This window comes from Lathyrus oleraceus, chromosome 7 (assembly GCF_024323335.1).
Source record: "Lathyrus oleraceus cultivar Zhongwan6 chromosome 7, CAAS_Psat_ZW6_1.0, whole genome shotgun sequence".
NCBI lineage: Eukaryota > Viridiplantae > Streptophyta > Magnoliopsida > Fabales > Fabaceae > Lathyrus > Lathyrus oleraceus.
Genome location: NC_066585.1, coordinates 68,011,123 through 68,024,372, shown reverse-complemented (window position 1 = coordinate 68,024,372; position 13,250 = coordinate 68,011,123).

The window sequence follows — 13,250 nt, the reverse complement described above, 5'->3', positions numbered from 1 at the left end:
CATTCATCTGTTGATTGAGAGGTCAAAAGATTTGAGTTCTCAAATCTCAGTGCATCATTCATTTAGTTGCATCTTGTTTTAGAGGTTCAGAGGGTGACAATCAAGAGTATTGTTGTCATCTGGATCTTTGTAGAGTTTTGTTCATATTTGAGAATCAGAAGTAAATGGTCCAAGAGAGATTCATTTGCATCTAATTGTCCATCCATGTTTATTCAGTCATTAATTCAATGCATTTAAAAGTTGTTTGCATTTTATACTTGTCACAACATGCATTTTGTTTCGTATAACACTTAAAATGTCGCTCGAATTAATTTTTCGGATCTACAGACAGACCGGTCAAATCGTTTCTCAACTATACGTCAAATTATCGGGCGGAAAATTTCAAAATTGAGCTTGCAGACGTCAGTTTTATTAATCTACGATTTGTGTATTTTAATTTGGCATGCTCATTTTAATTTTTTGACTACTTTTTCAGTCGCATTTTAATCAGTCTGATCCTTTTAACCGGTCGATTTTTATTTCAAAATTTGATCGAAACCTGTATGTTTCTGAGAAGTTTATTTCACATTGATAAGTTTGATGCATTCAATTTATTTTTTGGGGCATTTTTTTGCCCGATTGTTATTTATTTTTTATCCGATTATTTTTTATTCTTAACCAAAATGTCGTTGGAATTAATTAGATTTTTCCAAATTTTTATTTTTATTTTATTTTGCATTTTCGATTTTTATTTTAAATTATTAATATTTTAGTTTTTTTAGTTTTTAAAGAAAAATTAATTTAAGAAAAAAATCAAAAAAATATCTTTTGATCCCCCACTCAATTGTTACCATGTGGCTCCCTTTTTTCTGTCGTCCACGTAAGGCCACGTTTCCCCTTCTCATATCATAAATATCTCTATCTCTCATGGTAAGAAAAGAAGAATTAAAAAGGTTTTAAAAAAGCTTGTTTCAGGATCTGCTTTTTCTACTGTATTCATTGTCATTTTCACTTTCTAAAGAGAAAAACAACACACATCAGCACCATGTTGGAAATGAAAGAAAGGAGCCACTGAGTTTCATCTGCGTGACACCATCCTCACCATCCTCCGCGCGACCACCACCCTCGTGCCACCATGTTCTTCACCGTTTGTAATCGGTAACTCACCTTCTCTTATCAAACTCCATCGAACATCAAACGTTAAACATCAACAACAAAATTTCTACCATCGACTGCCGCTACGAAACCGTACACAACCGCGTGGCTACTCGTCGTCATTACCACCGTCGGTAACTTCTTCACCTTGTTTTCTTTTTTTAAGTTGTGTTGTTGTATGTTCATTTTAAAAGTTTGTTCTGTTGAATTAATATATATATATATATATATATATATATATATATATATATATATATATATATATATATATATATATATATATATATATATATATATATATATATATATATATATATTAATAAGTTTGTTTGGTTTGAGTTATATATAAAATGTTTCAGTTGAGATTGTTATGCATAGATATATAATGTTTCCTTTGAATTTTATATATATGGATATGCATTATTTCAGTTTGACATTTTACATGTGCAGAATTTTTTTTTTTCAGTCTAAGTTATTGTATATATACATCCATGTTTCGGTTGGAGTTTTTATACATGTGTTCCTCTTTATATATTCAGTTGAGTTTTTATTATATATATATATATATATATATATATATATATATATATATATATATATATATATATAGATGCTATTGTTAGTTTCATGTTTTATATGTAGATAATATATATGATTCATTTTTAGTGAACGTTTTAAATATGTATATATAGATGCTATTGTTAGTTTTATACTATCAGTAAAGTTTCATATATATTTACTGTGCAATTACATACATATATATACTTTTAGAGTTTCATATATACGTGTATATATATCATGGGTGTTAACATTGTTTCTTTATCATGTTCAAAATTATTTATTATTTATTTATTTATTTATTCATTTATTTTAATTTTATGAATTGTAAAGGTTATATAGATAGGGTACATTGGTTTTTGGATCCTCTTTTCTTATATTGACTTATACCCCATGTTATGATGTACTTTCTCTTATGATTAATATTTTATTTTTATTTTTGATTAGTTTTATTATTTTATTAATAATTGATTAATATTTATTATTTGATTAAGATGATTGTAATTTAATTAATTATTTGCTTGATTTCTAAATGGATTTGAGTTGATTATTTGTTTGATTGATTTTAATGCATTTATATTAATTAGGTAATCCATGTCATATCACACATGTAAATAATTTTATTACCCCGTCACATCCAAATTATTTTCATAAGTTAACTTCTGACACTTGATCCAACGTCAAGTCGTCCCCCTGTTTTTAAAAGCTTTTCACAATAAAAATGGAAGAAACTGATTAAGTTTAGACTTTCTCTGTTTCGGATGTTAGGATACTGCTGTAGAGCTCAATGTTCAAACATTCGTCTTCCATATTAAAGCACAATAATTACTAGAATTAGGTCATTTCTCTTATAGAAGAAAAAGATTGATTGGGTATCGACCTTCTCTTTCCCGATTATTTGGACATTGCTGTAGAGCTCTCTGTCTGACTAATCGTCTTCCGTTAATGAATTTTGGCCTAATTTGCCATACATTTTCATAATAAACTTTTGGATGAAAAGAAAGTGATTGGGCTTAGGCATCTTCCTTTTCGGGCATTCGAGTACTGCAGTAGAGCTCCCTGCTTGGATGCCTGTCTCCACTTAAAATCAACTCAAACTCATCAAACTTATTTTCCGCCCTCGTGCGACCCCAAAAACATTTTCAGAAAAGAGTATGTAACATCCATTTTTGATGCGAAACAAACAAAGACTTCAGCCTCCAAGAGTGAGCAGCAAGTAAAGGTTTAATCGCTCAAATGTGATCCAAGCATCACTCTCTTTAAAAGCAATCCATCTAGTAGTTCTCTTTGGGTAGAACTACGTATGCCTTGAGTTCTTCATAGCACCTGGAGATACGTAGGAGCAGGATTGCGAAATCTTGTCAGGCACATTAATATTAAAAACCCTAAGTCTTTCCTTTCTTTCTTTCTCTTTCCTTACTCGATAAGTATAAATTCGCAAACGATATCATGCTAACACTCTTACACGAAACTAACTAGATGGGTCCCATCGAGTACGATGGATGTGAGGGGTGCTAATACCTTCCCCTTGCATAACCGACTCCCGAACCTGATTTGGTTGCGACGACCATTTTTATTTTTATTTTTATGGGTTTTATCGATATTTCCCCTTTCCCTCTTTGGGAATAAATAAAGATCGGTGGCGACTCTGTTTTGTTTATATTGCGAGCGTTCCCTACGCTTGGGTATTTTTCGCGCCGTGACAGCTGGCGACTCTGCTGAGGAGAAAGTTCTCCTAAGCGAGTCAACCCTAATTTAGTTTGTTTTGTGTTTGAGTTTGCTTTTATTTGTTTGTTTGCTTCTTATTTATTTTATCTATATATGCCTTTATTATCTGTATTTCCATTTTCTTTATTATTGATATATGGTATCATTGGAACTTTCTGGACTATTGGAATTTGTGTGAGGAAAAGCTTTATACCCGAGCTATGAGAAAAACTTAAGTTAGGATGGTGGTTATGTAGTATTGACCTGCGAGACATCGGACTCGTTAGGTTGATGCGAGAACCCCACTCAGATGAGATCCCTTGAAAATATTATTGTCTTACGATTAGTCGTTTTGGCGGTGATACTTTCAACCTCGATCTATGATTCTGAGGACCTTTTGTAGAACCCTGAACCTATGGCTTTTAGGACCGATGGTTGTGTAGTGTTGACCTATGAGACTTAAGACTCATTGGGTTAATGCGAAACCTCACTCAGAATAGATCATTCTTTGAGGATATTATTGTCTTACGAGTAGTCGTTCTGACGATAATATTGTCAGGTGTGATCCATGACTCTGGGAACCGTGTCTAGCACCGTGGAGTCGATGGTTGTGTAGTATTGACCTGCGAGACTTAGGACTCGTTGGGTTAATACAAAGACCTCACCTAGAATAGATCCTTTTTAAGATATTATTATCTTACGATTAGTCATTCTGACGATAATATTTTTGAATTGGGTCCATGACTCTAGGAACCTTTTAAACCCTAGAGCCTACCTGTGTTTGGTTTTCCTATTCCTGGAACCTTTCCTCCATGAAGTAATTAATCAGAATGTTCCAATGATCACCTACCCAACTGTACATACATAAACATAAAACATTTCATAATCATAACACATATGACATGTGCACATTTTCAAAGGACCTAAAGACTCTGTTGATTGCAGGCATTCAGAAGACATGGGTAGCAATCAAAAAAGTACTTATTCATTCAAGTTCAGGAATCCAAAGCTAGGTTTGATTAAGGGGTTGATCTCAGATGTGAAAAAAATTAGAAGGAACAACTTTTGTGTTGAGTATGGTGACCTGTTGACTATCATGAACACTGAGGTGGATGCTTGGGCCATTTTTACTTTGGCACAATTCTATGATCCTCCCTTGCGGTGTTTCACATTCCAGGACTTCCAGTTGGCGCCAACACTGGAAGAGTTCTCACATATAGCAGACATTGGTATCAAGGATGAAGTCCCTTACACCGGTCTAGGGGAATTTCCTACACATCAACAAATAGGTTCATCTATACATCTAGATAAAGCGGAAGTGAAAGCTAATCTTGGACCAAAAGGAGACACTTCAGGTTTCACTTTGAAGTTCTTAGTGGGAAAAGCTTCAGATTTCAAAAGTAAAGAAGATTGGGTCGCTTTCAATGCTGTGTTAGCCTTGATACTCTATGGGATTGTCTTGTTCTCGAACATTGATGACTTCGTAGACATGACTGCTATACGCATTTTCTTGCTCAAGAATCCCATTCCCACCTTGCTTGCAGATGTTTATCACTCTATCCATTGGAGAAATGAGAAGAAGGGGGGGATGATCCAATGTTGCGCTCCTTTACTGTATAAATGGTTCTTATCTCACTTACCAAGCGAAGGGCCTTTTGTTCAGAACAAGGATAACCTCAAGTGGTCTCAAAAAATCATGTCTCTCACTTCCAATGACATCGCCTGGTACTCTCGTGTTTATGATGATGTGGACATAATCGTCAAATGTGGCAACTTCCATAATGTGCCACTCATAGGAACTCGAGGTTGCATCAATTATAACCCTGAGCTTGCTATGCGGCAACTTGGGTTTCCTATGAATGACAAACCAGAAGACAAGTTGTTAGAAGGTTTCTTGCTGGGAGAAGGAGTGAAAGACTTTGATCTGGTGAAGAGGATAGGTCGTGCCTGGACTAAAGTTCGTAGAGAAGGAAAAAGGGAGCGTGGAAAGAAGAATTGTATAGCTAAGGGACCATATACAAGTTGGGTCCAAGCCAGAGCTTCTCAAGAAAAACTACCATACCCTTATGAGCCTCCAATGCATACAAATCTTCCAGAACCTACTCACGTCACTATAGAGGAAGCTAAAGAGCTCAAAGTTGTCATCCAAAGTTTGGAAAAAGAGAATGAAGAGCTACGGTTGAACCTTCTCCGAATTACTGAAGAAAGGGATAATCATAAGTGGGAGCTTGGGCGGAAGAAAACACAACTTCAAGCAAATGTGGAAAGGACTGATAAGGAGGAATATAAGAGAAAAAGAGTCAAACAGGGGTTAGATCAGGCTGAGAGCTGCTTGAATACCGTCAAAAGCCAACTGAAAGAGGCTGAGAGGGATTGTCGTGAGAAAGAGAAATGGTGGAAGCTCGCCACAAAACAAAAAAAGGAGATAAGAGGGACGCTTGAGGCTGAGATAGCCAACCTCAGTGTTTCACTCGTTGAATCAAAAGAAAGGGAAGAACGAGAATGCCGCAGTAAAGAGAGTGCTATGGCTGCTACTCAGGTTACACCTGAAATATGGAATGGAAAGTGCCAGGAGGCTGAAAATGCTAATGAGTGGGAACGATACTGGAGAGGCCGACATGACTCTTTGCTACAAGAAGGTGAAGATTGGATGAACGCAAGGGAAAATGTGAATGCTAGTTTGGCAGCCTGCGAGGAAACCATCCAGTTCTTACATGAACAAAGAAATGAGTATCGAGACAAGTTTGCCAGTTTGATAGACTTCTGTAATGGCATGGCTACGAATGTGCCTTTGATGCTAATATGTGCTTTGGAAGACATAGACAATGACAACATCCCTCGTTCAGTGACTGAATTTATTTATCTTTGTGAAGACATGATGAAAAGGTTCAAAGGAGATTTGGAAGATCTCAACAAACAGAAGCCTGCAGTTTGACCTTTTTTTTATGTTGTACTTTCCTTTATGTTTGAAAGAATATTTTGTACTCAATCCTTGTACTCTATTTTGAATTGAATGAATGAAGGATTTTGAGTTTCTTTTGTACAAAAAAGTTTGGTTCCATTCTTGTTTTATTCCCCGTGATCTCTTTGAATGCTTGCTAAGTTACAAGGAATCTAACACGGTTCCCTGAAAATAAAATTGAACATAAGCATAAAAGGCATTTTTAAATCCACGTGCATTAACATATGCATCATGCATTTCATTTCTCAAAACAAAAACTCATTCCATTTTTCCTCGTGTCCAGTAGTTCAAGCTGATTCCTCAACGTGCATACGCTACTCGCTCCAACACAAGAAGAATCATGGATGTAGTTAGAGAAGAACAAGCTGCCTTCAGAGAGGAGATGGACTCTGTCAAAAGCAAGATCGAGCAGATCTTTGAGGCTATACAAGCTCTGGCTAGAAGGGAAGAAGAGGCTCGTGTTGCCGCTGCTGCAAGGAACGATGCTCTAGTTCAAGGGGTTGCTCTTCAGTCAGGACCTTCAGTTCCTATTTCAAATCCCGTTATCTACGGTCTTCCTCCAGGCTTTGTTCCACCGCCTGAAAGAAATCATGTGCCTCCACCTGCGCATACTTCTGGAGTAGCTGATGGAGTCGCTGTGCAAGGACCTCCGATTGTCAATCAAGTGGTCATTCCCCGCACTGATGAGGAGCTTCAGGATGAGTTTGAAATGCAGAATTACAATGGAGCTACTCCAGTGGTCATCCCTACTGCTTCCCAAGATTCTGAGGCTATCTTGATGTGCCGTGCTCTGGCCGAAAAGCTAAGAATCTTGGAAGGACATAACTCAACCCGTTTAAGTGCCTTGGAGATGTGTCTAGTCCCAGACGTGGTGATTCCTCCAAAATTCAAAGCGCTTGAATTTGAAAAATACAAAGGACTCACATGTCCTAACATACATTTGAAAATGTATTGCAAAAAAATGGCTGCCTATGCCAGAGATGATAAGCTCATGATCCATTGCTTTCAGGACAGTCTAACTGGGGCATCTTTGGACTGGTACATGCAGTTGGAATGTAGCAACATCCACACTTGGGATGAGTTGGCTGAAGCATTCGCAAAGCAATACAAATATAATACTGACATGGCACCAAATCGTACTCAGCTTCAGAGTATGGCCCAGAAAGACAATGAATCTTTTAAAGAATACGCACAATGCTGAAGAGAATTGGCTGCAAGGGTGCACCCACCGCTGGTTGATCGTGAATTGATTGACATTTTCATGGGAACCTTGCAGGGCCAATATTATGAAAGATTGATCAATAGTGTGTCCACAGGATTTTCTGACATGGTGATCATGGGAGAAAGAGTAAAAGAAGGACTGAAGAGTGGTAAAATCCAGGGAGGTTCCAGCAGTCAACCAATCTTGAAGAAACCTTTCAACGGATTCAAGAGGAAGGAGGGTGAGACTAGTTCCATTTCTTCTCCGAGGGGGAGACCACCGTACAAAGCTCCTGCTTCTGTGCCTTATTATCAGGACCCTTACGTAGCGGCTGCCCAATATCCAACCATGCCTTACCGTCCAATTGCTCCTGTTCCTATTCCAGCTCCGGTACCTCACTATCAAGTTCCAGTTCCTCAATATCAAGCTCCACAACCTCAGTTCCAGGCTCCTCCACCTCAACATCAACAGAGAATTCAACAGAATAATCAACCACGTCCAGTTCGGCAGCAACGACCAAATCAACAGAGGCCATATCAACAGTACAATAATGTGAATACCACTCCTATCCCAATGACTTACACTTAATTGCTACCGTATCTGATTCAGAATGGGACTGTCGTGCCAAGGGCATTACCTCTAATGCCGAAGCCGCATAAGCCTTGGTATGATGAGAATGCTAGACGTGCCTTTCATGCTAATTCAGAGGGTCATACAACAGAGAACTGCAAAGTGTTCAAGCTCCGGGTCCAAGAGTTGATAGATCAGAAAATATTATCTTTTGCTGATGTTCCAAATGTGGGGAACAATCCTTTGCCTAAGCATGATGGTTCAGGTGTCAATGCTATAGAAAGTTAAACTGATGATGGATTGATAAAGGATGTGTCCAAGTTGAAGACTCTTTTAACAGTGGTCCATGCTAGATTAATGGAAGCAGAAATGATGAATAGAGTACATGATAATTGTGTGGTGTGTTCGTCCAACCCTGATCAGTGTGTTGAATTCAAAATTTGTCTTCAACGTTTGATGGATCAGAGGGTTATTCAGTTCACCAGAGCAAAGATTGATGAGGATGTTGCTGTGATTGTTCCTATATTTGATCAAGAGAGGCTTCCAAAGCCTTTTGTGGTCTCTTATCAGAGAAATGTTGACCTAGAGCCAGTGAAAAAGATTGAGCCTATGGTTATCCATGTTCCCGCTCCATTCTCATTTGACAGTACCAAAGCCGTGCCTTGGAACTATGAGCCTGTAGTTTATGTGGGTAACAAACCAATAATCTTGAAAGAGCCAGACGTGACTAACATCGCTGGAGCTAGTGGTGTGACTCGAAGTGGAAGGGTTTTCGCTCCTGAAGTGATCCTAAACAAAGAAAGTGCACCAACAGGTGAACCAACGAAGGGGAAAGAGGTGAATCCTCTAGAAGCTGGAGAAGGCTCATCTAAGAAAGCAGTGACTACTGAGGAGGATAGAGAATTCTTTAAGATCATCAAGAAGAGTGATTACAAGGTCGTAGATCAGCTCAACCAAACTCCTTCAAAAATATCCATTCTTTCTCTACTTATGAGTTCTGAGGCTCATAGGACTGCTCTATTGAAGTTCTTGAACGAAGCTTATGTGGCAGAAGACATCAGTGTTATTCAGTTTGATAATGTGGTTGCTAATCTCAATGCTAGTAGTTGTTTGATGTTCACTGATGATGATTTACCCCCTAATGGGAGAGAACATAATATGGCGCTTCATATCTCCATTCAATGTACAGATGTTACTTTGGCTCGAGTACTTGTGGATACAGGTTCATCCTTGAACGTATTACCTAAGACTACCCTGGCACAATTGAATATTGAAGGGGTGCAGATGAGACCCAGTGCTTTGATAGTGAAAGCTTTTGATGGGTCTAAGCGAACAGTTATTGGGGAGATTGACCTCCCAATCCTTATTGGCCCTCAAACTTTCCGTATTACCTTCCAGGTAATGGATATTAGGCCTGCCTATAGTTGTCTGTTAGGTAGACCTTGGATTCATGCTGCTGGAGCTGTCACCTCGACACTTCACCAGAAGCTGAAGTTTGTTACTTCTGGTAAGCTGATATCAGTATCCGGAGAGGAAGATATTTTCGTCAGCCATTTGACTTCTTTCAGATACATTGAAGTAGGTGAAGACATTGTTGAAACTCCTCTCCAAGCCCTTGAAGTGGTCAATGTGGTCCTGACTAAGCCAAAACTTGTTGAAGAACCCAAGGGGGTCATGACCTCGTGGAAGAGTGTGAAAGCTGCAATTGAAGCTGGTTGCCCTGGAAGTTGGGGCACAATGATTGAATTGCCAGAGAAGAAAGACAAGTGTGGATTAGGATATCAGCCTTCTTTTGAACTTTTCAAAGATCAGAAGATACATCAGGGGAAGGTTCCTAGCATCCAGGAAATATTCTCCAAAGCTGGTTTCCGAAGTGATGATCAAGTGAATGCTCTTGAAGATGAAGATCCAGATTTGTCCAAGATGGTGTTTTGTGGACCTCCGGATGCCGCTCTCACTAACTGGAAGGCAACAGATGTTCCGGATATAGTTTCTTGTTCAAAGTAATTTACTGTTTTCTAAAACATCCAATGCCATGCCCAAGGCATATGGATAGCTTTGTAGGGCCCATTTTGTGTTAATATTTAAGCCTTATCATCAATACAAAGCACATTTTTTGAGATCCCTGTCTTTCATATTTTTAATTTATTTATTTATTTTACAAACAAATAAACAACAAAAGAAAAAAATGGAAATTTTTATTTCACATCACTTTCATTTTTCAAAATCTTCCTCTAAAAAGAAAAATCATTTCCATGCAGATCATTAATAACTGGATCCATTGAACACGACAATGCTATAATTCCCTATGACTTCGACCTCCCGATTAACCAAGCTGAAGAGGATGGCAAGGAAGACTGCGAACTCCCAGAAGAGTTGACCAGAGTTTTGAAACAAGAGGAAAAGACGATTCAGCCTCATCAGGAACCAATGGATGTGATCAATCTGGGGACTAAGGAGGATAGAAAGGAAGTCAAGGTCGGAACTGCTTTGAAAAAAAATGTGAAGGAGGAACTAGTCAAGCTACTACATGAATATGTGGATGTGTTTGCCTGGTCATATCAGGATATGCCAGGACTCGACACCGATATAGTTGTGCACAAGCTGCCGTTGAAGCCGGAATGCCCGCCCATCAAGCAGAAGTTGAGAAGAACTCGACCAGACATGGCTGTCAAGATCAGAGAAGAGGTCAAGAAGCAGTTTGATGCAGGTTTTCTAGCTGTTGCAACTTATCCACAGTGGATTGCTAATATTGTGCCAGTTCTGAAGAAAGATGGGAAAGTTCGAATGTGTGTAGACTACAGAGACCTGAATAGAGCTAGTCCCAAAGATGATTTTCCTTTACCTCACATTGATGTATTGGTAGATAACACAACTCAGTTCTCTGTATTCTCCTTCATGGACGGATTCTCAGGATATAATCAGATTAAAATGTCTCCCGAAGATATGGAGAAAACAACTTTCATTACACCATGGGGCACTTTCTGTTATAAGGTAATGCCTTTCGGCCTAAAAAATGCTGGGGCAACCTATCAAAGAGCCATGGTGACTCTTTTCCATGATATGATGCACAAGGAGATTGAAGTCTATGTGGATGACATGATTGCTAAGTCTCAGACAGAAGAGGAGCATGTTATTCATCTGAAGAAGTTGTTTGTAAGATTGAGGAAATACAGATTGCGCTTAAACCCTGCTAAATGCACTTTTGGAGTAAGATCTGGAAAGCTTCTAGGATTCATTGTGAGCCAGAGAGGCATAGAAGTTGATCCTGACAAAGTCAAAGCTATTCAAGAGATGCCAGCACCTCGGACAGAGAAGCAAGTCCGTGGTTTCTTGGGCAGATTGAACTATATTTCCAGATTCATCTCGCATCTGACAGCCACTTGCGAGCCAATATTCAAGTTGTTAAGAAAAGATCAAGCTGTTAGGTGGAACGATGATTGCCAGAGTGCATTCGATAACATCAAACAGTATCTGCAAGAACCACCAATCTTAGTGCCACCAGTTCCAGGAAGGCCTCTCATTATGTATTTGACAGTACTAGATGAATCCATGGGATGTGTACTGGGGCAACACGATGAGACGGGTAGAAAAGAGCATGCTATCTACTACCTGAGCAAGAAGTTTACAGAATGTGAAATCAGGTACTCCATGCTAGAAAAGACTTGTTGTGCATTAGCATGGGCTGCTCGTCGTCTGAGACAGTATATGATTTGTCATACAACAATGTTAATATCCAAGATGGATCCCATCAAGTACATCTTCGAGAAACCTGGATTAACTGGCAGAATCGCTCGCTGGCAAATGTTATTATCAGAATATGACATTCAGTATGTAACTCAAAAGGCCATTAAGGGTAGTGTGTTATCAGAGTACCTTGCGCACCAGCCAGTGGAGGACTATCAATCGATGAGACTCGACTTCCCAGATGAAGACGTCATGTACATAAGAGACTATGAGATTCCAGGCCCGGAAGAAGGACCCGAACCAGGATCGCGGTGGACGCTCGTGTTTGATGGTGCCTCAAATGCATTGGGTAACGGACTTGGGGCTGTTATAACTTCTCCAAAGGATTTTCATCTTCCCTTCACGGAAAGGTTATGTTTCCAATGCACCAATAACATGGCGGAGTATGAAGCATGTATCTTGGGAATTGAAGCAGCTATTGACCTACGAATCAAGATTCTTGAAGTGTATGGGGACTCAGCACTTGTCATCTATCAAATCAAAGGAGATTGGGAGACCCGCCACCCCAATTTGATCCCATACCGAGAGCATGTCATGAAGTTAATCCCCTACTTTGATGAGATTAATTTCCATCATATTCCTAGGGAGGAGAATCATCTAGCCGATGCCTTGGCTACTCTGTCATCTATGTTTAAGGTCAAGTGGGCTAACGAATCACCTACTATTACAATTCAACGTCTAGACGAGTGTTAGATGCCCAAAAGTGCTTATTTGAGCTATCATATGTGGGCATCTTTCACTCTTTTGCCTTGCTAAAATTGTCAAAATCACATTTGTTTTACATGGAATGCGTTACATTGATAAACAAGCTTGGTGCCTTTGATGTGTGTGTTATTGTGCAGGAAAGGCATGAATTAATTGATAATAAAGACACAAGAGAATTGGCAAAGGAACCAAAGAAAAGGAGCATTTCATCTGCCTGCTCGCTAGGCGAGGCTGTGGCGAAGAATGGGTTCGCTAGGCGAGCTCCTGGCGAACAGCTCCAGTAAATTAGCAAATTAATTCGCTAGGCGAGCTCAAGGCGAAGTTTGCAGCGAATTCATTCTGTTTTGGTGAAAAGTGCAGCCAACACTCACTCGCTAGGCGAGGCTCTAGCGAGTCCCCAGCGAGCATTCCAGTAGCAAAACTTCTCAACCTCGCTGGGGCGAGCTTGAAGCGTTTCCTTCGCTAGGCGAAGGTATGTTCGCTAGGCGAACATGACAGTTCACCAACGCCCTGTTTTCTCTGGGCGCAGGGGCCTTTTGTGCTCATATTTGACCTTCGCTAGGCGAGCCATTCTGCTCGCCTAGCGAACATGACAGTTCTGCACTTGTCTATAAGTAGCAGGTGCCACTTTTGGGCACCATACCTCATTTTTACCAACTTTTCCAT